Consider the following 7,679-nt stretch of genomic DNA (forward strand, 5'->3'; position numbering starts at 1 on the left):
TAGTAATACAGGAACTAACTAGCACTCATTCAGCCTCAGCCTGTTATGAGTCTAAGCCTATAGGATTTGTGTATTTGTGTAGCCCCTTGGTGAGAGGGGTGCTCCAAATTTAGCTAAATCTGTATTATTATTTTCATACCTGTTTTAAACTAAATTTAAAACAAAAATTATGATGTTTTCCAGTAACTGAAATTTATCACAAGAGTCAGTGACTTCACTTTCCTCCAGGAATTATATGTTAAGCACATCATTTCCTAGTAACCAGTCCCAATACAATGAATAAAAACCCACATTCTACAGAAACACTTCCTAATCTGCCTTGTTCCTTGGTGAGGATTCGAGGAACTTCTGCTTTGAGTATATCAAATAGTCCCATTTACCCACACGTAATTTTTTAAAAAGTGAAGTTACAGAAGAATCAACATGTTAATGCTTCATTGTTTCTGACCATGCTGTGTGTAGCTGGGGTGTTGCTGAGAGAATGATGTACATATGTGTCTCAATGGGGAAAGGAGTAGTTGTGAGTCCCAGACTTAAGTTTTGTTCATCATTGGTGCCAAAATAAAATGCTCCTTAATCTGGCCAGCAGCTAAGACAAGTGAACAAGACATGGATGCTCCAAAGGACCTCTGGAAGTCCTTAAGATTTGCTTTACAAATCGTAAACAGCAACATTGATAGCTACAAATGACAGTGTGGATCAATTGGAAAATATCATAGTGACTGCTTTCCTGTGTCTTCTCTCTGTTTCTTTCTGTCTGAATTATGCCATTCTTTCCTATTAATTTTATTTTGTCCCTTTTTAAATCATTTCAACCCTCCTTATTTTCTTTATTTTATTTTATTTATTTATTTATTTTGGTACCAGGAAATGAACTAAAGACCTTGCACTTGCCAGGTAGGCACTGTGCTGCTGAGCTATGTCCTTGGCCCTTTCCTTTCTTCAAAGTCCCTTGTGTTAAATTGAAAGAATGAGCATATTAACTAAATACACTACTATTTTAACTTGAAAAAAGAAGACTGTAAAAACCTAGACCTTATTCTATATCATTAAAATTTCTCCCCACATACACAGATTAAGAAGTGAAGTAAAATATTCATGTCAAATATTTATTTCTGTATGAATATGTTCCTTACCTTTGCCAATAAGTAAATAAATTACTGTTTTCTTGCTCAGAAATAAGAATAAACAATCAGTTTTAAGCAAAGGTCTCAAATGCCACTTTGATGCATTAAGTCTTGCTGTACCTCTTGGATTTAAAAGTACAGCTATGCAGCACATAGTCATTCATTTTTAGTTTACTTCAAAACTTTTCATAGCTGATTTCTTATATTATTGATCTCAGTTCATGGGCCTATGAAAAATTTCTGCTTGTGAACTGAATCTCAGAATCCAAAAAGACCTCCTTATACTGATATTCTTCTATTAATAACATATTTATTTGATATTGAGAAATGCAATGTTAATTGTAATATTCAAACATATTATTTGTATTTAGTAAAACTAAATTATGGCTTTCGATGATACTTTAACTAATTTAAGTCATCTCAGCTACTAGTGTTTACTAGTATATTACTTACTGTATTGCAGATAATATGTAAAGGAGTTCACAATAATTTTATCTAATTTTTGTAGTAATCTTATGACAGAGTGTCTTATTTTTCTTGTTGCTGAGATAAAATACACAACACATGAAATTAAAAGAGGAAAGGTTTATTTAGCTCACAATTTGTAAAGGTTTCAGTTCATAGTTGGCTGGATCCGAGGCAGGGTGGCATTGCAGAGGGGCATCGCAGAGGAGAAACAGTTCACGGTAGGGAGGAGGCAGGAGGCAGCAAAGCATCCAAGTAGCCAGGAAAGCTCCAGCAGCAGGCTGCTTTTCCCTTTTATCCTTCAGTTACCTTCTCTTTGTTTGGTGCCACTTACACCCAGGGTGGGCCTTACCACTATCCACACCCAGAACTATGCCAAACCAATCAGTGAACTAATTTAATAATCAAACATTCTTAATCCCAGTATAACATACCCTAGACCTACCAACTTCCAAAAAACCCCACTGTGTTAGTTACTTTTCTCTCATTGCTGAGACAAAATACCCAATGCCCAAGATTAAGGAAGTAAATGTTTATGTAGTTTACAGCTTGTGGAGATTTCAGTCCATAATCAGCCTGTTCCAAGACAAAGTGGCACACGGCAGAGGGCAACAGTTCATGCTGGCAGAAAACAGCAAAAGCAAAAAGGGATAAGTAAAAGAACAAGCCTCTTTCCTTCCTGTATACTCTAAGCAGGCTACCATCCCCAGAGTGGGTGTAGCACTCACAACCTATAACCCCAACATTGGACCATGAATCAATCATAAACTCTAGAAACCTGCACCCATGACTGCATGAGGCCTCGGGGGAACATCCAGACACAGAGCATAGCACCCACATATGATGATATGAGAGTTAAGGAGGACATAGACACAGATCATAACACATAGATATTATCATTTCAATTTACAGTAAAAAAATAAGGTTTCTTGAAGTTAAAACTTGATCAAATTTATAGGATTACAACTAAAGTCTCATGCTACTTCTCTCAGCACTATTTTGCTATTTTCCTCCCTGAGTTTTTAGCTTATGACAACTTGAATGTGACCTACATTGGTTTATTCTTTCTAAATCCATCCCTAAAGAGTAAAATAAAATTGCTATAGCTGTCTTAGACTAGTTGTTCTCATCCAGAAGTAATTTCGTTTTAAGAGTACATTTTTCAGAGTAGGCTAGAACAAATTGGCAATGACAATTAGCTTAGCTAGGGCTACAGGGTAGTGGAGAGGCCCTTAATGGACAGAAGACAAGGATGTTGGTAAACATCCTACAGTGTACAGAGCAGACATTTTATATAACAAAGAACTGCCTGGCCCATGATATCAACAGTAACAGTATTGAAACCCTGCTTAAGGGTTTCAATAAATGTCTAGCCATACCTTTCCTCCTAAATAACTGTTAGATTCTGTGGGAATGGGGTCTAGGGGTCCACAGACTCACCCTCTCCTGGCTTGTCTCTCTTTCCCACATAGAAAGAAGAAGGGAGTAAGAAGAGAAGACCAGTGCAAAGCAAAAACTGTATTGCAGATATCGTATGATGTGGTGTAAATCCACTCCCGGCGACCTCTGGGGGCACTCAGAGCTGTGTAACTGCTGAATCTGGGGTAGTGTACTGTTTAATGGGGGTAGGAGATTGGATATTGGGCTTATTGCTAGGGGTTTGGTCTTGTGGACTAACAGGAGAATTCGGGCAGGCCGAGCAACCTGTGTTATGGCAAGTGTTGCCCGCACAAAGACAAGGTGTCAAAACCACAGATTGTCAACTCAGTGTGACCACACAGAAGCAGGTCTCAAATCCACAGGATGTCCACTCATCTGCCTGCTGCAATGAAGAACATCTCCTTTCTACTTCTTAAAGGAGCCAGGCTCCCTAATTTAACTCTGCATAAATGCCCCGACTGTCCCCACCTCACCTACTGACTCCTGCTCCAAAGATGACTGAATAGTAGCAGAAGTAATGAGAAGAAAAAGTCAACAAGACTTGGAAGGACAAGTTAAAACTATGGATTTTTTTGAAGTGTGTATATTAGTGAAACATTTATCTTATTTCCTGCTCATGCATTCTCAGGGACTTGTGTAGGAAAAATCTATGAATTACACCCAAGGCTTTAGTGTCATAGAGTCCATATGGGTGCTGTGACCTCAGGCTAGTATTTCTGAAACTGTCTGAAATGCTGTTACAGTCTGGAATTTTAATGCCGACAGTCCATGTGCTTGGACTGGTCCCAGGCTTGGTCCCCAGGAAAGTGTTATTAGAACACAGTGAAGCCATTAAGATTCAAGGCTTACTGGGCAGAATGCAGGACCCTGGACAGGGATAGTATTACCCAATCCCTTGCTATTATTTTTTGCTTCCCATCATGAGATGAACAGTCACACACTCCCTGCCCTCCTGCACTGTCTCTCAGAAACGCCGGGCCCAGAGGCATTTCGTCATCTACCGACACCTCTAAAATTCTGACCTCAAATGAAACTTTTCAGAGTTGATTGTCTCAGGCATTTTTCATACTAATAGATATCTAGCCCAGATATAAAACAAGTATTCGTGTCAAGTATTTTATAAATTAATTTAATAATGGAAAATATATTGCCTAATTTTTTTTTATTTTAAAAATAAAAGGAGGAAAACATTAACAGACAGACAATCTTTTACAAAATAGCAAAAGGACAGTACAGACAATACAGAGTTACAAACAAAGTGGTAGGAAATTAACAGTGCTTGTTGTATTACATATTATCTTGCCTATTGTATTTAGGCTAGATTGAGACAACTAAAATTTCAAGTGCCATCAGTTTAACAAGTTATTCAAATGCCCCCAGAATACCTTGGCTTAATTCTAGTCACTATTCTGTCACTTGTAATCTCTTGTTCAAATCCTTTAACATTGAGTGTGCAACCAATTTCCTGAAATTCCCTGTGTATGCAATTTCCAGAAAGCAGCCAGAAGTTCCTTCTCCATTCGATATCAGTCGAAATGCTATTTATTCCTTTCTGCTGGGGATATTTCTTCCACATTGTTGTAGTAGTTGAATTGTGATTCTTCACTTCCTGTTATCCAAAAGGCAAAGTCCAGGCAGCAGTACCTGACTTACTGGCTAACACTCCAGGGCCATTAAATTACGGGAACAGCAGAAGTATTGCGCTCACCTGTGGGATCTGAGGGCGGGGAAGCTCAGAATCATATTGCTCTTGCTGAAAGTTGCCAACTTATTTTTCTTCTTTTCATTACTTCTCCTATTGAGTAAAGAGGTTTTTTCTCCCTACTGTCAGTTCATACTCTTAGTTTTCTAGTAAACCTATCACAACCCTGTTATCATCTTTCAATATATTGTAGTAATAAAGCTTTATAACATAGATTTGAGGAATGAAATCCTTTCTCTGAAGGTTAACATGAAAACAACCTCCAGAGAAAAACTAGCTTATTACTTATTATTAGAAAGATTTCAAAAATACATACAGTACTTGAAGCATCAATAATATTAATGTTAAAAAACCCAGTTACCCATATTGAGAAGTATTTATATTGCTAGTTCAGTGCTGAGATAAATATATGTCTTTGTGATCTAATTTTTTAGCATTATACATCAACCCAAATTCTAGATATGGAACCAGTAGCCAAATTGTATAGTAGAATTTCTATTCCACTAGAAAACAGATGCAATGTTAAATATATCTATTTGTTAAATTATTTAAAACATACATTATACTTACAATGTAAACTTATTTTATGCATAAGAAATATATTTTTAACAGTTTAAGAAAAAACTTTCTTTTTGGTTCCAGAATTTGACCTCAAGGCCTCATGTTTACCAGGCAGGAGCTGAAGAAAAAAACTGATGTAAAATAATTTCAAACTCTACTATACTGTGACACTATCTTTTTTTTTTTTTTTTTTTTTTGGTTTTTCTCCGGTACCGGGAACCGAACTCACGACCTTGCGCTTGTGAGGCAGGCGCTTTTGCCGCTGAGCTAAATCCCCAGCCCCGACACTATCTTTTAAATAAACCAGTGCACACTGTTAATCTGCAAAGAAATGTGGATTCAAATCACATTATTTGCAGTGCTTTTAAAATAATTTAAAAATTTAAATTTGCTGAAGGACATTTTTCATACACATAAAAGGAATCTTCCAAAAGAATGAAAAATAAAATAGATTTTTAAAGAAATCTTTTTTTTTTTTTTTTTTTTTTTTGTACCGGGAATTGAATTCATGACCTTACGCTTGCCAAGCAGGCACTTAAACCACTGAGCTATATCCCCAGCCCTAAAGAAATATTTTGTTATATTAAAATTGTGATATTTAGATTGTAATTAGTAAGATGTGAGATTTTCAGGCTGTTATTGGGAAATCATTACATTTATTTTCCAAGTGTATTTGTTTTATAAGTGGTATCCAGCACAGTATTTATATCATCTTTTTTTTCTTTAATTCATCTTATGGTGAAAAAACTCATAATTATTTTATTGAAGTCATGCAAACATCTTATTGCTATGTACTTAGTTTATTTATACTATAAAAGCAAATCTAGTGGCATTTTAAACTGTTCTTTGTTCCAAAGATAATAAATAAAATAATTGGTTTTCACATAATTGCCTCTCCTATACCACCTTCCTATTGCATCCACTTTACTAATCATAGTTAAGAAGGTACAAATCGTGATTATTAACCAGGTAAGGGGGTGTTATAAACATTACCTAAGAGATTTTCTCACTAAGCATGAAATAATTAATTAACACAAAATTATATTTCTTGGTGACAAAATCATATGACAAAAATTCACATACTGGAATATAAATCTATTTTAATGAAAAGATTCAGCTGTGATCCAGATCAACAACATTTGCTGGAATGCTGTAGACCAGTCATTACACTAAGCAGTGGAACTCTGAGGAATGCATTTTCAATCCTTCACACTTGAGAAGAGTAACAGATAATAACTGCTAACATTTGTTGGGTATATAATGGGTAGTTAGTTTTCTTTAGGCAGAGAAATGTGTTTATACAAAGAGTGGTGTATTTGGTTAACTGTAAACAGTTTTGCTGCAATGGGAGCAAATGAAATGATTAACTTAATTGAACTATCATGAGCCAACTTCACCTTAAGAAATAAATGCTAGTAAAATACCCTGATCACACATGCTATCACAGCACCTAAGCTGACACACATAACAATTAGGTAGTCATATTTCCCATCATTATTTTTACCATTTGCTTATCTTAGTGATACTTATCTATTTATTGCCTGAGTTAAGAACCTGAGTTCATATCCAGAATCATCAACCTGATCTTTTATATTTAATAACATGAACTAGATTTTCAAATTTACTTGTAAACAGCCAAAGTTCCATATTTATGTAAGTTATAAATTATATTTTATGTTAATGAATGTTTCGATTCTGAATTGACCCTCAGAGCCCTAGGCATAAGCCAAACGATGGGTAAATTATAACTTCTACCCACAAAGTATTTATCTTTGAGCTTTTTCCTTACACATAAAATTCTGAAGTAACACACTGAGTTAAACCATGCAATCATGCATGTGTCCACTCTTTTATCAAGTCTTCATGGCAGTTTCTCTGTAGGTGCCTCAGTATTTAGTCAGACATCGGAAAAGGAAATTCTTGAATGAAATGTATTTTAACAAGTTTCTGAAACAAGCTCTAATCCAGGACACAAGTGGAACCAGGTCTGTAGGAAGAGGTTATGCTGTGAAGGGCATAAATGCACAGGTTTAGTTATTATTAGAATGAGAGAGACCAGCAAGAAAGAACAGTGCTTCATCTTTGAGGCAAAAACTAGGGATGAGACAATGGAAAGTACCAATTAGTGAAATCAGAAGAGTACAGCATTCTCCCACCACAGAGCTCAGCAGACTTAGCAGGCCTGGCCCGCATGAATGAGGAATTTGTGCTATAGAATCAATGTCTTCTGGAGAAAGATCTGTTTCTTTAGATATGAAATGGATGTAAAATACTCTCATGACTCAAGGAGGATATTTTTGCATGATATATGTGTGAGAACAAAGCTATTTGGAAACTATAACATGAAAAAATTTACCAACAAGAACCCTACATGTTCCCGGTAC

This window comes from Chinchilla lanigera, unplaced genomic scaffold (genome assembly GCF_000276665.1).
Source record: "Chinchilla lanigera isolate Chin_1 unplaced genomic scaffold, ChiLan1.0 scaffold00013, whole genome shotgun sequence".
NCBI lineage: Eukaryota > Metazoa > Chordata > Mammalia > Rodentia > Chinchillidae > Chinchilla > Chinchilla lanigera.